This window comes from Durio zibethinus, chromosome 11 (genome assembly GCF_047325235.1).
Source record: "Durio zibethinus cultivar Kanyao isolate XHJ-2024 chromosome 11, ASM4732523v1, whole genome shotgun sequence".
In the NCBI taxonomy this organism is placed as follows: Eukaryota; Viridiplantae; Streptophyta; class Magnoliopsida; order Malvales; family Malvaceae; genus Durio; species Durio zibethinus.
This window is the reverse complement of record NC_143172.1, coordinates 11,143,799-11,155,964: the sequence shown is the minus strand read 5'-3', so window position 1 is coordinate 11,155,964 and position 12,166 is coordinate 11,143,799. Positions and strand designations below refer to the sequence as shown.

Below are 12,166 nucleotides of genomic sequence, written 5' to 3'. Positions count from 1 at the left end.
AGCATTGGTATAATCTGGACTTGGTGTAGGCACATGCCTTGATCAGTATCAATAAAAAGATGGCCCTTAGTGTGGGCAGTTGCCTCAAACACCATTGCCACATTTTAGGCCTTTATGCGGGCACATGCCTCAACCATCATCAGCACTTGTGGACTCTCAATGCGGGATATGCCATTTTGAAAAAAGTGTCCCCATTTCAGACACTTTAATGTCTACTGCTAGCGTATTTGTAAAATCTCTCATGCTCTTTAGTGGTGGTTGTCTGAGCGCCCCTTCTCCTCCCTATGAGGGGAGTAGGTATGCGTGATGGGACTATCATGGCCACATATGTCATTTCCTTTGCTCACGCATTGAGTAATCGATTGGGTGCATTATAGAATAGTGTGCATGGATGCTACCACTTGTACGTAATGGGCATTGAGTGGTGCTATGGTTGCATGTGTTGGTAGCCTCCATGCTTGATGCATTGTACTGTTAACTTGTCATCCTCTTCAGTATCCCCTCATGTGGTCATCATACCCTAGGGGTGTAATTGGGATCTAGTGCTACATGCCTAAATCGATGGAAATCAGATGTCTTGCCATCTTTGATCCATCTTGTGTCTTTAGGGGCTGTGGGTTGGACCTTAGTCGTGCCCTGTGTCGCAAGTATGCCACCGAAACCTCCATGGCCATATTGGTGCATTGGTGTTCGATAGTGCTTTCAGATGAGAAACATTTTGTGGGTGTAGGCTCTTACCCCTTGTTCATCGGATGTTATACATTTCACGTGCTTGATACTTGTGCTCCGTGTTGGCTCTCTCTACTGCTTGGTCAGTGCATTGAGGCCCATGTAGTGCCAACATCTTGAAACATTGCTACTTGGTTGATCTTATTGGTAGTCATATGCTTGTCTCAAAGATTAAGCCATGCATGTATAAGTATGAACTAATTAAGACTATGAAATTACAAATGGCTCATTAAATCAGTTATAGTTTGTTTGATGGTATTTGTTACTTGGATAACCATAGTAATTTTAAAGCTAATACATGCAACAAGCCCCAACTTTTAGAAGGGATGCATTAATTAAATAAAAGGTTGACACAGGCTTTGCCCATTGCTCTGATGATTCATGATAACTCAATGGATCACATGGCCTTTGTGCCCACAATGCAACATTCAAATTTTTGCCCTATCAAGTTTTGATGGTAAGATAGTGGCCTACTATGGTGGTGATGGGTGATAGAGAAATAGGGTTTGGTTCTGAAGAAGGATGAAAAAAAATGGCTACCACATTTAAGGAAGGCAGCAAGTGCTCAAATTACCCAATCCTAACATGGGGAGGTAAAGACAATAAATAACAATATTGGGCTCTATGAGCCTAGTAATTAGAATGAGGACAATCTAAATCTCTTAACAAGGATCCATTAGATGGTAAGTTTGGTGCCAATAGCTGTAGTAATTCCAGCTCCAATAGCATATATTTAAGTTGTTGCAGTTAAAAAGCTTATAGTTGGAACTAGGATTAGGTTGTCTAATCTACCTCATGGTGAGCATCGATCTACTTGTCCCTTTTGCCAGTGATGCATTCCTGGCTTTAACTAGTAGGTCGTTGCTCTGGTGCTATTACTTTGAAGAAATTAGAGTACTCAAAGTAGGCCTATGCTTGTATACATTAGCATAGGATAATATCATAAGATTTTGGTCCTATTGTGTTGGCCTTTGGGATTGGAGTAATGATTAATAGGGACAGTTGGAGGCATTCGTATTTCATGGTCAGATGCACACAATAACTGGGCAGTGGGTGGGTTCATGCACATCTTCATATTTCGGTAGTGCCAATGCCATTTTCATGGCTTATAAATTCATATAAGCACTCAATAGCACTTACAACTGGGGTTGCCTCAATTTTACGAAAGATACACACCATGCCTAAGCCTCTTAAGTCTTGATCACTGCCTATACCATTGTTCTAGGCTAGTTTCCTATGACTTGGCCCTCCAATAGGCCTTAAGGTCAGGTACCCTGGCTATTAGACCTTGTCCTACTAGAACCCCTAGGTGTGGACTAGCTTGTGGATCGTGAAACATGAATATGCCTCGACCACCATTGGGACATGTTGGCCCTTGATCTCGACACATACTTTGACCACCATAGGCACATGCTAGCCTTTTGTGCAAGCAGTTCCCTTAAACACCATCAGTACATGTTGGGGTATGCACCACGTATGGGTATGTTGGGGCCCAACCGTGCACCATGCAAAGCACGACTGGGCAGTGGGTGGGTTTAGGCACATCTTCATTTTTTTTAGTACCAATGCCATTTTTATGGCTTGTAAATTCATATAAGTGCTAACAAGCACCCGCACCTTAGCATGGCTCAATTATGCTGAACATAAACACCATGCCTAAGCCTCTTGAGTCCCGATCACTACCCATACCACTATTATGGGTTAGTTCCCCATGACCTGGGCCTCCAGTAGCCTTAAGGCCTGCTCTCCGTGGCTGTCAGACCCTATTTTGCTAGAACCCCTAGACATGGACCAGCTTATGGACCGTGACACATGCATATGCCTCAACCACCATTGGGACATGTTGGCCCTTGGTCTTGGCAAATGCTTCGATTGCCATTAGCACATGCTAGCCCTTTATGCAGGCAGCTCCCTTGAATACCATTGGCACATGTTGGGGTACATAAGATACATGGGTATCCTAGGCTCAGGCCATGCACCATGTGCACCACAATCAGGCAGTAGGTGGGTTCAGGCACATCTTCATGTTTCTACTGTGCCAGTGCCATTTTCATGGCTTGTAAATTTATATAAGTGCTCACCAACACCCATACCTAGGCCTATCCCAATTCTGCCAAACATGAACACCGTGCCTAAGCCTCTTGAGTCCCAATCACAACCCACGCCACTGTCTTGCACTAGTTCCCAATAACCTAGGCCTTCAATAGGCCTCAAGGCCTGGCCCCCTTACTATCGAACCTTATCCTACTAGAACCTCTGGGCCTGGACCAGCACGTGGTCTGTGACACATGTACATGCCTCAACCACCATCTAGACATATTGGCCCTTGGTCTCAGCACATGCTAGCACTTTGTGCGTACAGTTCCTTCGAACACCATTGGCACATGCTAAGCTATGTACCACACACAGGTATCATGAGCCTGGGCTTTTCACCATGTCCATCATGATCAAGCAATATGTGGGTGTAGGCAAAACTTCATTTTTCTACATGCTAATGCCTTTTTTAGGGCTTGTAAATTCGTATAAAGTTCCCGGTGTGCCTCGTCTCTGGTGATGCACACTCATTGTCCATTCAGACATCATCAATCCCTTACATCACTAGGTTGATGCTCATATCGTGAGCCCAAGTCAGGCAATATTACTCACTGAGTTTAAGTATATCAATAAGCAAAGGAAAATAAATTTACCTTGATTCCCTTACTAATGGTGAATCAATTAGGAAGAGCCAAACTTGAGAATTAGGCACCCTCAGCATCTGAATTATAGTCTAAAAAAGTGTCCTCAGTGGTAGACTGGGCCCAAGTCCCCTAGAAAAGGTGTCAAAGAGGGTAAGAGCCCCATTTGCTGGGGCCCTATTGCACCATAAGGCATTATTTACGAGTTAGATTGTTTAGGAATACAGCCCCAATCGGGTGGTAATTTCATCCAAGGCTGAATATGAGCCAGAGACTGATAGCGAGCAAGTACCATGAGAGAAAAATGAAAAGACTTTGAAAAGAGAGTCAAAGAGTGCTCAAAATTATTGGAAGGGAAATAGATAGGGATCGACGATATTCCATGGTTGATTGTGGAATGACAAAAGCCAGTTTGCCAATTAGCTTGGGAAATGGATTGAGTCAGGTGGTGGTGATGGCCCAAACTCGGGCTTTCGACATGCCCGCAAAGACATCATTGCTAAGATCATGGAATGCAACAAATGCAATCTTGACATGCCTCCTCACCGATAGACTCTTGACTTTAGCTTACGGGCTTTCCATTCAACCTGTCTTAAAAAATGAACCAAAGAGTCTAACATGTGTGCTAATCAACGAGCTAGAAATTCTTAAGACACAAAAAAGTTGATTGGCAAGATCCCTCATGAGTGCACCACCAACCGTTGATCTTTTAAGAAGTGTTTGAGTGTGTCCATGCCTATTGGGACCTGAAAGATGGTGAACTATGTTTAAGTGAGGCGAAGCCAAAAGAAACTCTGATGGAGGCCGACAGTGATATTGATGTGCAAAAAATTTGTCTGACTTCATTATGGGGGCAAAAAACTAATTGAATCGTCTAGTAGCTAGTTCCCCCTAAAGCTTCCCTTAAGATAGCTGGAGCCCTTAGCGAGTTCTATCGGGTCAATCCAATGATTAAAGGCATCGAGGGTGCAATGCACTTGGCCTATTCTTAAACTTTAAATATGTAAGATGATGCAGCTACTTCATTGAGAAGCGCCACAAAATTGAGAGCTCTAAGTGGGCCATTTTTGGTAAGCAGAACTAGTGATGCAAGATGAACTAGAAGCTAGGTTACGATTCCCAACTGTGTGCTAACCTAAAACCCACAAAGGGTGTTGGTTGATTAAGGCAGCAAGACAATGGTCATTGAAGTCAAAATCCACTAAGGAGTGTGTAACAACTCACTTGCCAAATCAACTAGCCTTGAAAATGGATGGCTTTTAAGCGTGCGACCTATACCCAACTCTCAGGGTAGGGGCCAGGCCCTGATGAGTAGAAGGGTGCAATGATCACCATAAAACTCAAGGTGTGAGCTCGGGTGAAATGGTTATTGGTACGGATCTTGGTGGTAGTAACAAATATTCAAATGAGAACTTTGAAAGCTAAAAAAGGGAAAGGTTCCATGTGAACGGCACTTGCATAGGGGTTAGTCGATCTTAAAAAATAGGGGAAGCCTGTTTGATAGCATGTCTAACATGAGCTTTAAAAAAGAATCAGGTTAAAATTTTTGAACTAGAACATGGTAGCTAAGAGCAACATTAGGGAGTTTGAAGACATCAGTAGGGACCTCAAGAAGAGTTATCTTTTCTATTTAACGGCTTACCCATCCTAGAATAGCTTAGTCAAAGGTAGGGTCTAGTAGTCAAAAGAGCGCTACACATCATATGGTGTCTAGTGTGCCTCTAATGGTCTGCCAAAATCTTAAGGACCAAGTGCCATCTGCATCTAGTCATACTTATAACTACATCAAGTCTCCAAGGTGAATAGCCTCTGGTTGATGGAATAATGTAAAGAAGAGAAGTTGGCAAAATGGATCCGTAACCTCAAGAAAAGGATGGCTCTGAAGGTTGTGCATGGAGGTCCTAGTCCCTAACCTATCAGCTACCAGTGCACTACTTGAGCTGTTCTTCTGGCAAGAGCATGATGATGCATGTTAGTCGAGGGATGAACTAGGAATGGCTCCCTCAGAGGCCTTCCCCGGGCAATGAATAGTTGACTCAAAACTAGTATGAACAAGGGGAATCTAACTATTTAATTAAAACAAAGCATTACAATGGTCCCTACGGATGCTCATGAAATGTGATTTCTTCTTAATGCTCTAAATGTCAAAGTGAAGAAATTCAACCAAGTGTGGGTAAATGGCAGGAGTAACTATGACTCTCTTAAGGTAGCCGAATGCCTCATCACCTAATTAGTTATGCATATGAATGGATTAATGAGATTCCCACTATCCCTATCTACTATCCAATGAAACCATAACTAAGGGAATAGGCTTAATGGAATCAGTGAGGAAAGAAGACCCTGTTAAGTTTAACTCTAGTCTAACTTTGTGAAATTACTTGAGAGGTGTAGGATATATGGAAGCCCTTGGGCAAAATTGAAATACCACTACTTTTAATTTTATTTTACTTATTCCATGAATTAGAGGCAAGGTACAACTTCTTCTTTTGGTCCCAATGCTAGCTTCGATTAGTTGATTCAGGCAAAAAACATTTTCAAGTAGGCATTTGGCTGGGGTAGTACATTTGTTAAAAGATAATGCAGGTTTCCTAAGATGAGCTCAATGATTACAAAAATCTCAAGTGGAATAAAAGGGTAAAAGCTTGTTTGATTTTGATTTCTAGTATGAATACAAACCATGAAAGCATGGCCTATCGATCCTTTAGACTTTCAAATATTAAAACTAGAGGTATTAGAAAAGTTACCATAGGGATAACTAGCTTGTGGTAGCCAAGCATTCATAATGATGTTGCCTTCTTATCTTTCCTACCATTGTGAAGCAGAATTCACCAAGTGTTGGATTGTTTACCCACCAATAGGGAATGTATGTTGGGTTTAGACCATCATGAGATTGGTTAATTTTACTTTACTAACGGTAAGGTTGCAATAGTATTCAACCTAGCACGAGAAGAACTATTCATTTGCATATTTAGTCATCACACTTGGTTGAAAAGCTAGTTGCATAAATCTACCAAGCTCTGGATTATAACTAAACGCCTCTAAGTCAAAATGTAGGCTAGAAGTGATGCATGCACCTGCTGCCCAATTGCTTACTTGCATAGGGGCCTATAGCACCTAAAGCCACGTGTCGTTGGTGTAGCTCTAACTGTAGACAAGGCGTACTAGTCTTTTCGAAGCTCAATTCCCACCGAACGGTGGGTAAAATTCTTTGTAGACAACTTAAATACATGATCATGTATTGTAAGTGGCAGAGTGGCCATGCTACCATGATCCACTAAGATTCAGCCTTTTGTCACTTCAATTCATGCCTCCCCATTTTACACCAACCAAAGCCCTCTCACTTCATTTTTTTACGTCGATCGCACCTCTTTGGAGTTAGGGAATGGTGTTCTCCATTGTAACCCATTCACATGTGTGATGACATCTCTCCCTTGAATGTCCAAGTAAATGGCAACTAAATGCCCTTGGTATTCATTATAGAGATAGGCTTACCTTTAGCGTAAGCAGTTGCTTCATACTTCTCTTGCCCTTATATGTTGGCCCTTGGTGTGGCAGGTTGTTACCTCAAACATTATCTCCAGACGCTGGCTTATTGTTGCCCCAGTCACCATCAGTAGATGCTAGCCCCTTGGAGTGGGTGGGACATTTCCTTGGACACCATTGCTAGATGTCAACACTTGGTGTTGGCACTTGCCTTGACCATCATCCACGCAACGGATTATTGCCTCAGAAACCTATTTGGTAGATGCTAGCACTAGGTGTGAGTTGTTGCCTTGGATACCCCTTTAGTAGATGCTAGCACTTGGTGTAGCATGTGTACCATGACCTTCCCACCTAAGGCATTTGTTTACCCCTCGATCGCCATCAACACCAAATGACACTCAGTGTATGTGTCACCAATTTTGGTCTTAAGACAAACTCTGTATGGTCTTGGATAGGGAACAAGTTAGCCAACAAAACTCAAGTGCTTAGCATAATTCTAGTTTATCAAGCATTGTTCTACAGTACCAAGTTTTTTAGAAGCCCATAAATTTGATTCGAACCATGACTATGTTTAGGCATGCCCACACCTAGGTTTGACCATGCACCTACACCTCAGTCATTAGTGCCTGCACTAGGGTCTAATTGTTTCCCTGCACATTGCTCACCAATGCTTGCACCTAGGCTTGGCCCAATTCTGCCAAACCTGAATAATGTGCCTAAGACTTTGGAGTCTTGATCACTACCCATACCATTATTTTGAGCTAGTTCTTTGTGACTTGGGCCTCTAGTAGGCCTTAAGGCTTGGTCTCTCTGCCTAACATACCTTGTCCTGCTAGAGCACCCTAGCATGGACCAGCTTCTGGACCGTGACCATACACATGCCTCAACCACCATTAGGACATGTTGGCCCTTGGTTTTGGCACATGCTAACCCTTTATGCAGGCTATTCCATCAAACACCATTGACACATGTTGGGCCACGCACCATGCGTGGGTATCCTGAGCTTGGGCTATGCACCATGCGCACCACGATCGGGCAATGGGTGGGTTTAGGCACATCTTTATATTTTTTTTGTGCCAATGCCATTTCTATGAGTTGTAAATTCATATAAGCACTCACCAATGCCCGTTCCTTGGCTTGGCTTAATTTTGTCAAACATGAACACTATGCCTGAGCCGCTTAAGTCTTGATCACTACCCATACCACTATTTCGAGCTAGTTTCTAGTGACTTAGGCCTCTAGTAGTCCTTAAGGCCTGGTACCCTGGCTATCAACCCTATCCCACTAGAACCCTTAGGCCTAGACTAGCTTGTAGACTGTGGACTATTCACATGCCTTGACCACCAATGGGACATGTTGGCCCTTCATCTCAATACATGCTTCGACCACCATAGGCACATGCTGGCCTTTTGTACGGGTAGTTCCCTTGAACACCATCAGCACATGCTATGGCACGCATTACACATGGGTATCTTAAGACTGGGTTGTGCACCCTACACACCACAATTAGTCAGTTGGTAGGTTTAGGCACATATTGATATTTTTGCCATGCCAATGCAATTTTTATGGCTTGTAAATTCATATAAACACTCACTAGCACCCGTACCTAGGCCTAACTCAATTATGCAAAACATGAACACCTGAACATAAATGCTGTGCTTGAGCTTCTTGAGTCCTAATCACTGCCTATACCATTATTTTGGGCTAGTTCCCCATAACCTAGGCCTCCAGTAGGCCTCAATGGCCAGTCCCCTATGCTGTCAGACCTTGTCCCTCTAAAACTTTTGGGCGTAGACTAGCTTATGGACCATGAGTCATGCACATGCCTTAACCACCATTGGGACAAGTTGGCCCTTGGTCTCTGCACATGCTTCGACCACCGTCAGCATATGCTAGCCCTTTGTGTGGGTAGTTCCCTCAAACACCATTGATACATGCTAAGGCATGCACTATGCACGAGTATTCTGAGCCCAAGCCACACACCATGCGTACCACTATTAGGTAGTAGGTGGGTTTAAGCACATCTTCATATTTTTGCCATGCCAGTGCCATTTTCATGGCTTGTACATTCATATAAGCACTCACTAGTGCCCGTACCTAGGCATGTTTAAATTTTACGAAACATGAATATTGTGCTTAAACATCTTGAGTCTCGATCACTACCCATAGCACTATTATGACCTAGTTTCTTATGACTTGGGCCTCCAGTAAACCTAAAAGCTTGGTCCCGCTAGCTATTGGACCCTATCCCACTAGAACCTTTGGGCTTAGACCAACTTGTGGTCTGAGACATATGTATATGCCTTGACCACCATCTGGACATGTTGGCCCTTTGTCTTAGTACATGCTTCAACCACTATCAACACATGCTGGCCTTTTGTGTGGGCAGTTTTCATGAACACCATCGGCACATGCTAGGCCACACACCACATGCGAGTATCTTGAGCTCAGACCGTGTATCATGACCTGACAATACGTGCGTTCAGACACATATTCATTTTTTCGCCATGCTAATGGCATTTTTATGGCTTATAAATTCATATAATAGCCCGCTATGCCTTCAAGAGAAGTTTCATGGCAAGATTATTTATTTTTTATTTTTCATGATTTTTGAAATTTTTTATGGTTCAAAATTTTTTCAAATTTTTTTAGAAGGTGTTTTGGCCCAAAATTTGGTATACGTGATCTTTGTATTTTTTTAGCATCCACAAAAAACAATTAGCTAAAAAATCAAAACTATAGAAGATTTTGTGGCCATTTGAAAAAAATACCCCCATTTCAAACACTTGAATGGCTACTGGCTGCAAACTTGTAAAAGTTTTTATGCTTTTTAATGGGGTGTCAGTTGTTGAGGATTCTTGGGGGATAAAGGGCCAATATAAAGGCCAAAGACCAACACCATCGCACATCATACGCACACACCCTGGCCCCCCAACACTAATCGTCAGAACCTTCAATGCCGTCGATCAGGTTCTTTGGTAATGGTACCTTAAATAAAAAAATACAACATCAGCACATGCTGGAGCCCAACATGTGAACCATTATCCAAAATTGTACTTTGGCCAAGACCTCAACCATTAAAAGCCCATGCTAGCACATGGTTTAGGCGCATGTCTCAACCATCAGCACAAGTTGGCTTGGTAAGGGCATTTGCCTCGACCACCATCGGCACATATTGGCCCTTACTACAGGCACTTGCCTTGACCACCATCGACACATTTGGCCCTTGCTACAGCTATATGCCTTGATCAACATCGGTACAATCTAGACTTTGTGTAGGCACATACTTTGATCAGCATCGATAGAAGATGGCCCTTGGTGCAAGCAGTTACGTTGAACACCACCGCCATATTCTGGGCCTTGGTGCAAGCACATGCCTTGACCACCATCGGCACCTGTGGACCCTTAGTGTAGGATATACCTATTTGAAAAAAGTGTCCTCTTTTTAGACCTTTTAATATCTACTGCTAGCATATTTGTAAAACCTCTCATGCTCTTTAGGAGGTGGTTGTCTGGGACCCTTTCACTTATTGGTGTGCATGATGGGCCTATCATTGCTTATATCCATGACAATATCCCTGAAGCAAAATCTAAGCCGTGCATGCTTTCTGGCCATTTGTCTAGCGACTGGTTGCTTTGGTGACCTATAGGAGCCCATGTCCTCGATCGGTTGGTGTACATGCAGAAAAAAGGCTGTGGTTGTGCTGAACTCAAGCTTATGCCTATGGTTGATGCTACCTTAAGCCCTAGACCAAGTCTTTGAATCAGGTAATGACTCCATAAGGTGGTGCAAGCAGAAGCTATATTTGTGGGCTTGGCCTGGCCAAGTCTCTCAGGTATTTGGCAATCTCATGGTCTTTTATTATTGACCACAAAAATGACTTGTCTTGGCCAAACTTGTGCATGCAATCAATGTTACCTAAGACCCCAAGAACAAGTCCCCAAATCGAGCAACTGCCCCTTAGGGTGGTGATAGCAGAGTTTGTGTGTACAATCCTAGCCAGACTAAGCATTGGTGGTGTCATGCCATTGTTGCTTATTGAATGGTAAGGCAGTGGCCCTCGCTTGTGTTTTTCCCATGTTAAGTGATTATGGCATGGCTTCACACATCGTGTCCTCTATTTGCTCATTGAGTAATCGATCAAGTTCTGGACTGATGTAAGTGGATGCTACCACTTGTATGCAATAGGCATATGAGTGGTGCTATAGTTTCATATGTTGGTAGGCTCCATTCTCGATGCATCGAACTATCAACTTGTCATCCCTTTCAATCTTCCCTATATGGTCATCATACCTTGGGGGCATAATTGGGACACTATGCTGCATATTTAAATCGATGGAAATTGGATGTCTTACCATCTATCATCCATCTTGTGTCTTTAAAGGCTATGGTTTAAACCTTAATCGTGCCTTGTATCCTAAGTGTGCCACCCATACCTTAATGGCCTTATTGGTGCACTGGTGTTTGATTGCACTCTTAGATGTGAAACATTTTATGTGAGCAGGCTTTCAACCCTTGTTCATCCAATGCCATGCATTTCATGTGCTCGACACTTGTGCTCTGTTTTTGGCTTTCTCCACTGCTTCATCAGTGCACTGAGGCCCACATAATGCCAACATCTTAAAGAATGCTACCTGGTTAATCATGCTAGTAGTCATATGTTTGTCTCAAAGATTAAGCCATGCATGTGTAAGTATAAAGTAATTTAGACTGTGAAACTATGAATGGCTCATTAAATTAGTTATAGTTTGTTTGATTGTATCTACTACTCAGATAACCATAGTAATTCTAGAGCAAATATGTGCAAAAAACTCTAAACTTCAACTTTTGGAAGGGATGCATTTATTAGATAAAAGGTCGACCCAAGCTTTGCCCATTACTCTGATGATTCATGAGAACTCGATGGATCGTACAACCTTTGTGCCAATTATGCATCATTCAAATTTCTACCCTATCAACTTTTGATGGTAGGATAGTGGCCTACTATGGTGGTGATGGGTGATAGAGAATTAACATTCAATTTTAGAGAGGGAGCCTAAAAAATGGCTACCACATCCAAGGAAGGCACTAGGCACGCAAATTACCCAATCCTAACATGGGGAAGTCGTGATAATAAATAACTATATCGGGATTCATTAGTCTAGTAACTAGAATGAGCACATTCTAAATCCCTTAATGAAGATCCATTAGCGGGTAAGTCTATTGCCATAGCCATAGTAATTCTAGCTCTATCAGCATATATTTAAGTTGTAGCAATTAAAAAGCTCATAGTTGGAAC

At 42.7% G+C, this 12,166-nt stretch overlaps 1 non-coding gene across 1 annotated transcript; it reads left to right on the top strand.

The window, feature by feature from the left end:
- The first annotated feature begins 3,347 nt into the window (after positions 1–3,347).
- LOC149516106 (25S ribosomal RNA) lies at positions 3,348–6,710 on the top strand. Its single transcript, XR_016346726.1, has one exon. It is a non-coding gene; the product is annotated as a 25S ribosomal RNA (ribosomal RNA).
- Positions 6,711–12,166: the final 5,456 nt, after the last annotated feature.